Raw genomic sequence first — 13,725 nt, 5'->3', positions numbered from 1 at the left:
GGATCTGCCAGACACAGCTTTTGTGTCGACGCCCGTGGTTAGTCAGTCTGCACCTGCTCCTAAGTCTGATCGAGTGACCCCTCCTTCTACCAATCAGGCTGGGAGGCTGAGGAGTGGGAGAGCATAGCACAGCCTGGCCAGACAGAGCTAGCTCCCGCCCTGTGTCTATTTATACCTTCACTTCCTGCTCCTCCTTTGCCTGTGATTCTGTCTGTTTCCTGGCTCTGCTGCTGCTGCTTGTACTTTTGTCCTCTGCTCCATATAGACCCTGGCTTACTGACTACTCTCCTGCTCTGCGTTTGGTACCTCGTACACTCCTGGTTTGACTTGGCTCGTTCACTACTCTCCTGCTCTGCGTTTGGTACCTCGTACACTCCTGGTTTGACTCGGCTCGTTCACTACTCTCCTGTTCTGCGTTTGGTACCTCGTACTCTCCTGGTTTGACTCGGCTCGTTCACTACTCTTGTTGCTCATGGTGTTGCCGTGGGCACTGCCCCGTTCCCCTAGCTTCTGTGTACCCTTGTCTGTTTGTCTGTCGTGCACATAGTGAGCGGAGCGTAGGGACCGTCGCCCAGTTGTACGCCGTCGCCTAGGACGGGCCGTTGCAAGTAGGCAGGAACTGAGTGGCGGGTAGATTAGGGCTCACCTGTCTATCTCCCTACCCCGGCATTACAGAAACTCTACCGGAACGTGGAATTGGCCGTGCTGGACACAACGATTCACCAATGTTGCACTGGACTCCACAAGCCCCAGGTCACACACCAATGCGACTTCTTTCTGTGGGGCTACATCAAGGACTCAGTGTATCTGCCCCCAGAGCCACAGGATCTGAAAGACCTGAGACAACGCATCACTGAAACAGTGGAGTCCATATCTGAGGATATGCTGCCACGCGTCTGGAGAGCACTGGACTACCGCCAAGAAATCTGCCGTGTCACCAATGGAAATCACTTTGAACATTTGTAGTTTATAGATAAAACTTGGTTAGATAGTGTGTGTTTTCATGTTAATAAATTTGTGTTATGTTCTCTCAGTTATGAATACCGAGACTATAATTTTGCACCATCCTTTTTAGAATCTGCCTGTATATCAATGTTAATTTATTTTCCTCACGGAATCTGTGGTATGTTCCTTCATGTATTATAGAGACAAATGGAGTGCCTACAGGTCCACCTTCAAGAGCACATCTCAGCACAGTTACTAAAAATCTAATTTCACATTTTTGCTAACACCAAAAGGATTTCTTCTGGTCGGTCTCTTTAAATATAATGTGTGCCAAACCATTCATAATTGATGACCTCAGTAATTCTAGTAATAATAATAAAAGCAAACGGGGAATACCACACCGATGTATTTTTCCACCTTTCTATCATGACTCCTCTCATCAAGATTAAGCTGTGATGCTATTTGACATTATTGTGCACTCAATAAACATCACTTTCTATACTATCTGGCAAAAAGAGCGGTATGTGGATACTTGACCATACACTTATATTGTTGGACATCCTGTTGCAAAACCAGGGGCAGTAATATGGAAGTTTGCCCATTCTGCGTTATAACAACATCTACTCTTTGGGAAGGATTCCATTATATTTTGGAGAGTCATGGAATTTGTATCCATTCAGTCAAAATAACATTTGTGAGGTTATCAATTATGCACTTATGTCGGACAAGAAGGTCTGGCCTGGAATTAGTGTTCCAATTAATCAGAAAGGTGTTGAATGGGGTTGACATTTTGGGCTCTGTGCAGGCCTCTCAAGTTCCTCCACAACAAGCTTGTCAAATTTTGATGAGTATATGCCAGTATTATAGATTTCAAAAGTTGCAAATTATTGCTCGCGCCATATTTGTGCAATAATTAGAATCTTTTTCCGTTGTTTTACGCCACCTCGGACAACTTTTAAAAATATAAGGAGGTGGGGCCATCCACGGCCTAAGGAATTCGCTATAATTTACACTAGAAACTGTTGTGAATTATAGCGGAAATCTACGCCAGCATAGATTTCCCTTTCTGGCACATAGACAGCCAGAAATGCACCTAATTTATTAAGAGGTATGCAAATCTTTATAAATAAGGCTCATCCAAACTCCAGTGCTCTTTAGATTAAGACGTGTATGAAACTCTAGTCCGAATATATTCCCTCCCATGTTTATATGGACATTACTTTGTTGACAGTGGCACAGTCGGACTAGAACAGAAAAGGGCCTTCCACAAACTGTTGCCACAACGTTGGAAGCATACAGTTATCTAAAATGTCTTTGTATGCTGTAACATTAACATTACACTTCACTGGAAATAAGTGGATAACCCAAACCCTGAGAAACAGCCACAGACCATTATCCCTCCTCCACTAAACTTTACAGTAGGCGCTATGCATTCCGGCAGGTAGCGTTCTCCCAAACCCAGATTCTTCCATCAGACTGCCAGATAGTGAAATGTGATTCATCACTTTACAGAACACAGTTCCAGTGGCGGTGTGCTTTACACCAGTGGTCCCCAACCACCGGGCTGCGGACCAATACCGGGCCATGGATCATTTGGTGCCGGGCCACACATAGATTAAGTTAACACCGGCCCGATGGCCGCAGGGAATTCTGGGTGAAAAACCGCACCAAACTGTGGTGCAGTTTTTTGCCCGAAATGTCCGCTGCGGAAAACTGCAGCATTTAGCAGGCCGGCCTCCTGGGATGACGTTTCATCCCAGGAGGCCGCTGCAGCAGCGGTCACATGGGATGAAACGTCATCCCAGGAGGCCAGCCTGGAGGGAGAAACACAGACTTCTGGGTAAGTATGAAAAAAAAATTGTTTTCTGTGTTGTGTTTTTTGCAGTGGAATTGCTGCGATCCCACCACTATAAACGCAGCAACTACTATTTGTTGTGGGTTTTACCTCCCATTAAATTCAATGGGGAAAACCTGCAACAAATAAGCAACGTTTCCGCAATTACAGTAGACATGCTGTGGAATAAATCTCTGCATCGCAGGTCAATTTCTGAGCGTTTTTTCCGCTCACTATTTACGCAGCGTGTGGATGACATTTGTTTTATCTCATCCACTTTGCTGCTAATGTATTGTGCTGCGTAATTCGTTGCGGAAAATCCACAGCATTTACGCATTGTGTGAACTTACTCTAAAAACTTTTTCATTTTTATGTTATTTACATTTAATTGCAGCCTGCAGGGTGTTTTGTAATGCGCGTGATCCCCCCTGCCGGTCCGTGGAAAAATTGTCCTGTATCAAACTCGTCCTTGGTGCAAAAAAGGTTTGGGACCGCTGTTTTATACCATTCCAGCCGATACTTGGCATTGTACAGAGTTAACTTAGGCTTATGTGCAGGTGCTCGACCATGGAAACCTATTTTATGAAGCTACTTTTAAGATGTGCAAATCGTTTTCCTAGAGAATGAGGCCATTATATTGCTCTATTGTATTCATTATATACTGTGCCTTTGAATGCTATCGGTGGATGTATTGCATATTTCAGATGTGGCTATGCTATCGTTTTTCCCACTACAGGTGGCACTGGCATGTTGTATTCACCAGCCAAGATCTGGCAGTATATAAAGAACAAGCTATGCTTGCTCTGCCGATCACAACGAACAAGAAGCCACATATCTTGCCAGCCTGCTTGACCTGTATATTGTTGTCACTAAGTGCTGTACCTCCCGCATCGGGAAAAATTTATATAATATTTATGACCAAGTGCACTTTCAGCAATAGCATACGAACTGTACATATTATTAAGATGAAGGTAAAAGCTAAAGTGGTTACACTTTCACTTCCCTGCCATACCTGCAGGTGCACGACCATGACACCATAACCACCGCCACCTAACACTCTGGGCACGCAGTGCTTGTGACTTCCAGACGCAGTTTGGAACTCTGTAGTGAGTAATGCAACAGAGGATACGTGATTTTTATGCGCTACTCGCTTTAGCACTCATCAGCCCCGATCAGTGAGTTTGCGTGGTCTACTGCTCCTTGGCTGAGCTGTTGTTACTCCTAGATACTTATATTTTACAATAATAGCACCTACAGATGACAAGGGCAAATCTAGCAGATTAGTCATTTCACAAACTGACTTGGCTCTTCAGTACAACCCATACCACTAGCAATGTTTGTTTATTTAGATAGCATTGCTGTGTGCTTGATCTTATGCACATGCTTGCAATGGATGTGGCTGAAACACTTGAAGTCAATAATTAAAGGAGTTTTCACACTAAGAACAAATATCACCTATCCAAAGGGTAGGTGAAAAACGTATGATCGCTAGATGCGATTATTTTATTTTTTTTTAGTCCCACTTGTGGACTTCATAATGTGATCTACTGATTGCTTATATAGTGTCTTGGTAGACTCACTATACCAAATCATTATTGCCTGTCAGTAATAAACTGACAGGCAAACTGTTAGGCTCCATCTTTGTTAGGCCCCCAGCTGCCATGACAGCCTATTTTCCAATCCTGGCCGTTGCCGCGGGATGTCGGCTATATATTACGTCTGGCACTTGCTGCTGATGGCGCTGGCACAGCTTCTTTGCCCTTTCCGTTCACTGGATGTACAATTAGGGCCTATTGTGGTTAGCAGACTGCATGTTAGGATGTACTGTGAAGGGGTTGATGCACTGTTCCCAGAGTTTTGTTTGTACAATGATGACTTCCCTTGCTGGACACTAATATGACAACAGTAAAGATAGGGCTGATGTTACGGCTAAGTCTTGGGCTAAACCAGGGCCGGAGTTGATGGGAATTAACAATCTTCACCTCAAAACACCCTTCACAGGGGTATGCCTAGGGAATTCCTAGGTGGCGTCCCCGAAGTAGTCTCCAATCGCAACAGCTGACAGTTTGCAGATGATATTTCCAAAATGAGGTACCAAGATTGATAAATAGAAGTGTGGTCATACAAATCCGAGGCAGTGTTCATGAAACACCATAGGACAGATACAGGTCAGGGCAGGTGGCGATCCAAAAGATAGTCAGGAAACAGCCCGTACCAAATCCAGAATATCAAACAACTTAAAACTCTCTAGTGACTTCTAATATTCTTATAATTTACATTAGCGGTACATTATCACATGTATATCATTATATAAACCACTACATCTACCCAATACACATCGAATAACAAAATCTTAACATAATGTATTTTAATATAAAATGAAGGTAATAAGTCAATGCAAAGTAAGGTAATGCTAGCCACAATATTAGGGAGATCAAAAGAAAAAGAAATTGGTGTCTGCACAGATATGTGCTATAGTGAGTGTAATCTGTGGGTACTCATTTACATTATACCACCCTGCCATCATGCATCTGAGTGATATGTCTGAGCACCCAGGCTTCAACTGTCATTTAACTGCTAGTCGCATGTCCACAGTTAGAAGTCCCATGTGCACCCACGGCACAGCTATGAACCCTGGCAGTAGCTGCTCATCTGTCTGACACAGAATTTGAAGAGTTTGTGAAATTTTGAGGACTACGTGACAGGTACATTTCTCTAAATACAATAGTTGTACCAGGAAACAGAGGATGACACTAATATGCCGTCCAATTTCAATAATATGTTTCTCCAATTAACTGAAAAAACTGTATATAGTACCGGAAGCATCTCCTCATTACTTGGTAATTCCTTAAGGAGCAATAATCATTGTGAATAAAGACCAAATCAAACAATTTGTAACTATATAACTGAATGACTAATAATTGTGTATATATCACAATAATTAAATACCATATGGCCTTAAGGACTCTGCTCTGACTTGGTTTCCTTCTTACGTCTCTGACCGCACGTTCACTGTCTTACTTGCTGCTTCCACTACTTCTTCTCTTCCCCTTGCTATCGGGGTTCCTCAACGATCAGTCCTAGGTCCTCTCCTCTTTTCTCTATACACAGCCCCTATGGACAAACTTCCAGTACCATCTCTACACTGATGACACCAAATTATATACCTCTTCCCGTGACATCACCCCTGCTCTAATACAAAACACCAGTAATTGTATGACACATGTCTCTAACATCATGTCCTCTCTGTATCTGAGGCCCCCTGCCCGTAATCACGGTCCGCGATGACAAGCGATACAAACTATAGGAGCACGGTCCGTAAAAAGCAAAAGATAAGACATGTCCTATCTTTTGTGGAGGCTTTCTACGGCCTGGACACCTTCCCGCAAATATACGGGAAGGTGTCCGTGGTCAATAGAAGTGAATTGGTCCGTGATTGCAGACTATAATTACGGTCCGCAATTACAGACAAATTCTACGGTCGTGTGGATGGGGCCTTAATCTCTTGATGCGGCCTCTGCTGCATCGAGAAGCTCCAGCGATAACTGTCCATATATTGAGAGTTAGGTTACTGGAGCTTACCGATGCATACGTTTGACCAATGCTTGTGACATATGCCATACAGCGGCATCCATTACCGATAGGCCCTCATGTTCAAAATAAGTATACTGTGCGGTATAAAAAATGTTACGGTATTGAAAAGTTAGTCTACTACGCTATTCCATCCTTCAAAAAAAAAAGTATACTGACGTAGACCAGCCCGACGAAGGACAAAAGGACACTCTTTTGGTCTCAGTCGGGCTAAAGGAGGCCTAAGGACACGTTTCCCAACGTACAAGTTAAATAAACGTAGGGTTAAAATGTAAGGTGAACTAGGTCTTATACCTCTGGTTCATATCTCCCTTCTGTAGTTTTCTTTTAACCCTACAATATCGAATAATTATTTTTGTGGTAACAGATAGAGCTTGTGCTGTCACACAGACGTACATAAGAACAGTATCTAAATTACACAGGACTTTTAACTTCCTTCTAAACAAGTTTAGTATACAACTGACAGGAAGTGAAAATTTCTGTAGCTGTCACACAAAAAATATTGAAACAAACATAGCAGGGTGGTGCAGTGCGGCCTTCTCACAGCTCATCTATGAGAATTTCACTAGGAAGAAAAATTGGCAACTTCAGATAACAGGATTACACTCCACGCAATGATACTGATTTGACATTTTCCTATTTATTTATTTTTTTTTAGCTTGGTTTTAATATACTAGTCCTCAATAAATTAGAATATTATCAAAAAGTTCATTTATTTCAGTAATTCAATTAAAAAAGTGAAACTCATATGTTCTATAGATTCATTACACACAGAGTGATCTATTTCCAGCATTTTTTTTCTTTTAATGTTGAAGATTATGGCTAACAGTTAATGAAAACCCAAAATTTAGTGTCTCAGAAAATGTGAATATTATACAAGCCCAATTTCAAAAAGGCTTTTTAATACTGAAATATTGGCCTACTGAAAAGTATGTACAGTATATGCCCTCAATACTTGTTCGGGGCTCCTTTTGCGATTAGCCTGTGGCACTGTTGACTTTTTATGGAAGCCCAGGTTGCTTTGATAGCGGCCTTCAGCTCGTCTGCATTGTTGGGTCTGGTATTGGTACTTTTGGCAGTGTGGGCAGGTGCCAAGTCCTGCTGGAAAATGAAATCAGCATCTCCATAAAGCTTGTCAGCAGAGGGAAGCATGAAGTGCTGTTGTACGTGACAGCCTTTAAGGGGAAGTATGGCGTGGGCTCACGGACTGAGCGCGCTCCATACTCAGCGGGTGACGGCTGTGTAATACAGCCAACACCTCACTGCAACAGGCAGAATCAAAGATCACTTTGATACCACCAGTTTAACACATTAAATGCTGCGTTCAATCGTGACCACGGCGTTTAAATTGTTAGAGTCAGGGGGGCAGCCCCCTCCAAAACGCCATCGACCCCCACGATGCATTTGGGGGTGCCGATGGTTGTCATGGCAGCCTTGGGGCCTAATGAAGGTGCCCAGGTCTGCCATCTTTGTACTCCTTTGAAAGTATAGCGATATACTGCAATACATTAGTCAATCCAACTATCGCTGGTTCAAGTCTCCCAGGGGGACTAATAAAACAAGTAAAAAACAGTTAAATAAATTTTTTTTTTAAATGATCCCAAAAAAATATTACAAATTTAAAAAAAAAAACTTTTCCCATTTTTTCCCTAAAGCAATGTTAAAAAAAAAAGTTAACATAACTAGTATCACCGCATCCGTAGAAGTCTGAACTATCACAACATAGTGTTGTTTAACCCGTTAGTGACCGTCAATACACCTTTTAACGGTGGCCACTAACGGGCTTTATTCTGATGCATATGCCTTTTTACGGCGCTGCATCAGGATAAAGTAAACAGAGCAGGGAGCCGTTAAAGCTGAGGGCTGGTGGCGTCCCTGCTCTGCCGTGTGAGATTGATATTACTATCGATCTCACCCATTTAACCCCCCAGATGCGGTGCACAATAGCGTGCACCACATCTGAGTGGTTTTGGAGAGAGGGAGGGAGCTCCCTTTCATCCCACTGACACCCGGCGATAAGATCGCCGAGTATCTGTGTCTCCAATGGCAGCCGGGGGCCTAATAAAGGCCCCCAGGTCTGCCTGGAGCGAATGCCTGCTAGATCATGCCGGAGGCATCACCTAGAAGATGCCTGTCCGTTTTAAACGGACAGGCAGTAATACACTGCAATACAAAAGTATTGCAGTGTATTATAATAGCGATCGGAGAATCACATATTAAAGTCCCCTAGTGGGACTAGTAAAAAAGTAAAAAAAAAGTTTCATAAAGTTAATTTTAAAAAAAATGTGAAAAAAAAATGAAAAGCCCACTTTTTCCCCTTACAAAATGCTTTACTATTAAAAACCCAAAATAAAGTAAAAAAGTTACGCATATTTGGTATTGCCGCGTCCGTAACGACCCCGACTATAAATCTATTACATTATTTAACCCGTACGGTGAACGCTGTAAAAAATGTAATAAATAACGATGGAAAAATTGCTGTTTTCTGTGAATCCTGACTTTAAAAAAATGTGATAAAAAGTGATCAAAAAGTCGCATCTACTTCAAAATGATACCAATAAAAACGACAAGTCTTCCCGCAAAAAAAAAGCCCTCATACAACTACATCGGCGGAACAATAAAAAAGGTACGGCTCTTCGAATATGGAGACACAAAAACAAATAATTTTGAAAAAAAAGCGTTTTTACTGTGTAAAAGTAGTAAAACATACAAAAACTATACAAATTTGGTATCGTTGCAATTCGAACAACCCGCTGAATAAAGTTATTGCGTTATTTATATCACACGGTAAATGGCGTAGATTTAAGACGCGAAAAAGAGTGGCAAAATTTCAGGTTTTTTTCTATTTCCCCCCCAAAAAAAGTTAATAAAAGTTAATCAATAAATAATATGTACCTCAAAATGGTGCTATTAAAAAATACAACTTGTCCCGCAAAAAACAAGACCTTATAGAGCTATGTCGACGCAAAAATAAAAAAGTTATAGCTCTTGGAATGCGACGATGGAAAAACGTAAAAAATGGCTTGGTCATTAAGGTTTAAAATAGGCTGGTCATTAACGGGTTAACCCACTCGGTGGACACTGTAAAAAAAACATATATATATAAAACACGAAAATTGCTGATTTTTGGTCAACATAGCTCTCTAAAAAAATGTAATAAAAAGTGATAAAAAAGTCGCAGGTGTCTCAAAATTATATCTGTGAAAACTACAGCTCGCCCTGCAAAATGTAAGCCCTCACATCTCTAAATTGACAGTAAAATGGAAACGTTATGGCTCTCAGAATATGGCGACACAAAACATTATTTTTTTAGCAAATAGTTTTTTTTTCTAAAAGTGGTAAAACATAAAACAAAACATATAAATTTGGTATTACCATAATCGTATCAACCTGTAGAATAAGGTGAACATGTAGTTTTTACCGCCTGAAGAACGCCATAAAAACAAAACCCCCCCCAAAAAATGGCGTAATCGCTGTTTTTTGCCCATTTCACCACACAAATATTATTTTTTCAGCTTTCCAGTACATTATGCAGTATAATAAATATTGCAATGACAAACGACAACTTGTCCCACAAAAATCAAGCCCTCATTCGGCTCTGTCGACGAAAAAATAAAAAAGTTATGGTTATTGGAAGGCGGGTAGGAAAAAACGAAAATGAGAGAACTCAAATTGTCCTTTTCTTTAAGGGGTTAAATTATGATAATCTAGCATTCTTGAAAATGACAAGGTGCCAAATTATTGAAAAACGCAGAACTGCAAGTGCCCAGCCATGTTAAATTTACATCACAACTCAGGAGATGGTAGTGGAGCAACAGTTTAGCAGCTGACGAATGTACATAGAAAGGACATAGGTAACCACTAGGTGATTAATGTGGAAATATTAACACCTTCTTTGGAGCATCTTCAAGACCTGAGTCATGTGGTAAATATGACCTGCATGAAGCAACATTTCTTGGTGATCTGTGAGCAGGTTTCTCTACTTTAGAAGCTAAAAATGCTGCACTATTAGGGCACATTCAAACATGGCGGAATTGCTGTTGAATTCTGCTGCGGACAATACGCAGTGGAATAATGCAGCTGCCGTTTTTTACATTTCTTTCTATACATTTTTAGGAAATTCAGTTCAGACGTTGCAGAAAATAACTGTGTGGAAATTAGGCTGCGGTGCAGAATTTTCCCTCCTCATTCCATTGCGGAGAAGTGGAATTTCACTGCAGATTTCAGCCAAAAACTGAAATCTGTGGCAAGTCTGCTGTGATATCTGCAACGTCTGAATTACCTGTCAAATATGCAAATGTTGGTGCAGATTCGTTGCGTAATTGCCCCGAATCTACACCAAGATTTGCAGCGGAAAAATTCGGCCACGTCTGAACATGGCCTTAGGGTATGTGCACACGGGGCGGATTATCTGCGGATTCTCTGCAACAGATTTCATTGCGGAAAAACCATAGCGTATTACAGTAGCAGCAAACTAGATGAGATTTCAACAAATCTTATTTACACGCTGCGAAAAAAATATACAGAAAAGTGTGACAATATAAAATTCTGCAGTACTTGAGCTGTGTGTGAATAGACCCTCAGGATTTTGTTTTTTTCCAATACAGCATTGGGAATATTTATTCCCCTTGCCGGATTGGCAGGAATTCCAGATTCAGATTACAGATTAATGGACTGTAGATGTATATATACAATTATTTTCATATGGCATAGTAATTTTAGTGACAAGGCAGGATTGGAATAAAATGTAGAAAAGTAAGCTGCCGGATCAATGGGGGGGGGGGGGGGGGCTGGCAGTCAGACACCCACAGATCGCAAAGTGATGGTATATCCTAGCAATATGCTATTACTTTGTGTGATGTTAATACCACTTTAAGTAAAGATTTGACACGTGGAGCATACAAATCACCTATCTTCTTCTGCATCACTCACTACACAGTTTTGAACTGCCTCTGGAAGTAACATCAGCACAAGAACTGTGTGTTGAGAGATTCATGAAATGGATTTCCATGGTTGAGCAGCTGCACGCAAGCCTAAGACACCACGCACAATGCCAAGCGTCAGCATACAGCATATTCACTTCTGTAAAACATGTCTCCCCAGCTGCTCCTCACGAACAACTGGGGGAAGGCTAACCAGTAAACCCTGGTATAAAGCACGCTGACACTGGACACAGGAGCAGTAAAAACGTTTTCTCTTCAGTGAATTACGTTTTACTATTTGTCAGTCTAATGAATGAATCTCAGTTTGGTGGATGGCAGGAGAAGACTACTTACCGGAATGCATAGTGCGTACTGTAAAATTTGATGGAGGCGGTCAGGTGCATTGCTAGGGTCGTAAAAGATCAGGGGCACAAGCTCCGAGACATATATTTCCCTGGCCCCGGAAAATAAATACATTTTTACATATCGGAGACCGCATATCTATAAGACTATGGGTATGTTCACATGCACTGTTTTCAGGCATAATTCGGGCATTTTACGCCTCGAATTACGCCTGAAAAAAACATGTGTTAGGCTTAGATAAAGGGTCCATGTGTGATACTGTCTGTTATACCCTGTATCTAAGCCTACCACAAGGCAGGCTTAGATACAGGACCCCAGCAGGCAGTAATAATGTTACACTTACCCACCACTTCGGCTCCGGGTGCATCGGATGTCCCGACACCATCCAGCGCCGTGACGTCATGTGCGGCGCACAGCGTAATGACGTCATGACGCGAGAAGACGTCAGGACTTCTGTTGCACTCGGGAAGGAGAGTAAGTATAGTGGGATTACTATAGTATTACTATTTTTATAGACGCGGTGCGGGGGCCGTGGCCCAGTCAAAATTGCGACCACTGCGATTCCTGTAGCGGAAGTCGTCCGCAGATCCGGGGCACCAGGCCAAAGATCCAGGGCTTGGGCCCCTTAGACCCGGTGCTAGCGGCGCTCACTGGAGGAGGTGTATTGGTCTGGGGCTGTTTTTCAGGGTTTGAGCTAGGCCCCTTATTTTTAGTGAGGTATAATGTTAATGCTTCAGTATACAAAAACTTTTTGAGAATTGTATGCTTCTAACTATGTGGCAACAGTTTGGGGAAGGCGCTTTCCTGTTCCAGTATGACTGAGCTTCTGTGCACTAAGCAAGTTCTTTAAAGACATGGTGTGACGAGTTTGATGTGGAGGAACTTGAGTGGCCTGCAGAGAACACTGACCTCAACCTCAGGGAACACCTTTGGGATAAATTTTATTACCGATTGCGAGCCAGACCTCTTTGTCAAAGGCCCTTTTACACGGGCTAATTATCATGTAAATTGCCGATAATTGCTCTTCCGACACGAGTAACGATCGCTTGTCCCCATCCATGGCTCCTTGTGACAGGTGCAAACAAGCGCCGATCAATGAGCTGTCTCGTTATTCAGCGCTCGTTGCACCGGGCAAAATTGGCTGGTGTAAGAGGACCTTAACTTCAGTGCCTGACCTCACAAATGTTATTTTGACTGAATAGGCACAAATTCCCGTTGACACACTATAAATTCTTGTGGAAAGTCTTCCCACAAGAGAGAGGCTGTTATAGCCACAGAAAGGGGGCCCAACTCCATATTAACGCCCATGGTTTTGGAATAGGATGTTTAACTAACTTTTATAGCTGTGATGGTTAGGTGTCCACATACTTTTGGCCACATAGTGTAATAACCTTCAAAGGTTATTTCCAACTTAAACATTTATGGCAACTCCATGGGATACCGTATGTCAAAAATGTCTGATAGATGCCAGTTCCAGCATGGGGTCAAGCGTGCTCGGCTGTTTCCGTGACGCCCATTAAAGTGAATGGAGAAAGTCGCGCGCACACCTTTCCAGCCACCTTTGCATTCATTCTCTGTCTTGATACGATGGCCGCCTCAAAATGGCGGGACGGGGATTGGGTGACCCCCGTTCTGGAGATGGGTGGGAGTCCCAGAGCTGGGACCTGCATCTATCATACATTTATGGCTTATTCTGTGGATATGCCATAAATGTTTATGTTGAGTTATTCTTTTGCTCCTTCTTCAACCTCAGCCGTAAGCTCATCGTGAAAAAAGGGCGTAGTCCGTTCTATATTTTATCATAGTCTTTATACTGCTCCACTGCACTTAAAGCAAGTAAAAGTTAAAGGACAATGCTGGTTATGCTGAGATGATGGAAACTCAGGACAGTGCACATTGTCTTTAGTCAGGGCTGCTTACACTCTCATGGAAGAGTCTAAAGTTACTTTTATGGAGAGTTCATAATGAATCAAAACAGAAAATATACAGAATTTAAGTATTGCATTATTCAAGTTTTTACATCTACAAGGATTCTTACTACTTTTATATTGTGTCAATTTTATTAAATTG

At 42.1% G+C, this 13,725-nt stretch overlaps 2 protein-coding genes across 2 annotated transcripts in view; one reads left to right on the top strand and one right to left on the bottom strand.

The window, feature by feature from the left end:
- Positions 1-13,725, bottom strand: part of NCKAP1L (NCK associated protein 1 like) — a 225,855-nt gene that overhangs the window by 211,587 nt on the left and 543 nt on the right. The gene's annotated exons all lie outside the window — the stretch shown is intronic.
- The window catches only part of LOC142740698 (protein D7-like), a 68,616-nt gene continuing 60,266 nt past the window's right edge, over positions 5,376-13,725 (top strand). Inside the window, exon 1 of the mRNA XM_075850112.1 lies at positions 5,376-5,484. The gene's annotated coding sequence lies outside the window, so the exon portion shown is untranslated. The remainder of the gene's footprint in view (positions 5,485-13,725) is intronic.

Source organism: Rhinoderma darwinii, chromosome 2 (assembly GCF_050947455.1).
Source record: "Rhinoderma darwinii isolate aRhiDar2 chromosome 2, aRhiDar2.hap1, whole genome shotgun sequence".
In the NCBI taxonomy this organism is placed as follows: domain Eukaryota; kingdom Metazoa; phylum Chordata; class Amphibia; order Anura; family Rhinodermatidae; genus Rhinoderma; species Rhinoderma darwinii.
The sequence above is the reverse complement of the archived record's forward strand: the minus strand, read 5'-3'. Positions and strand labels throughout refer to the sequence as shown.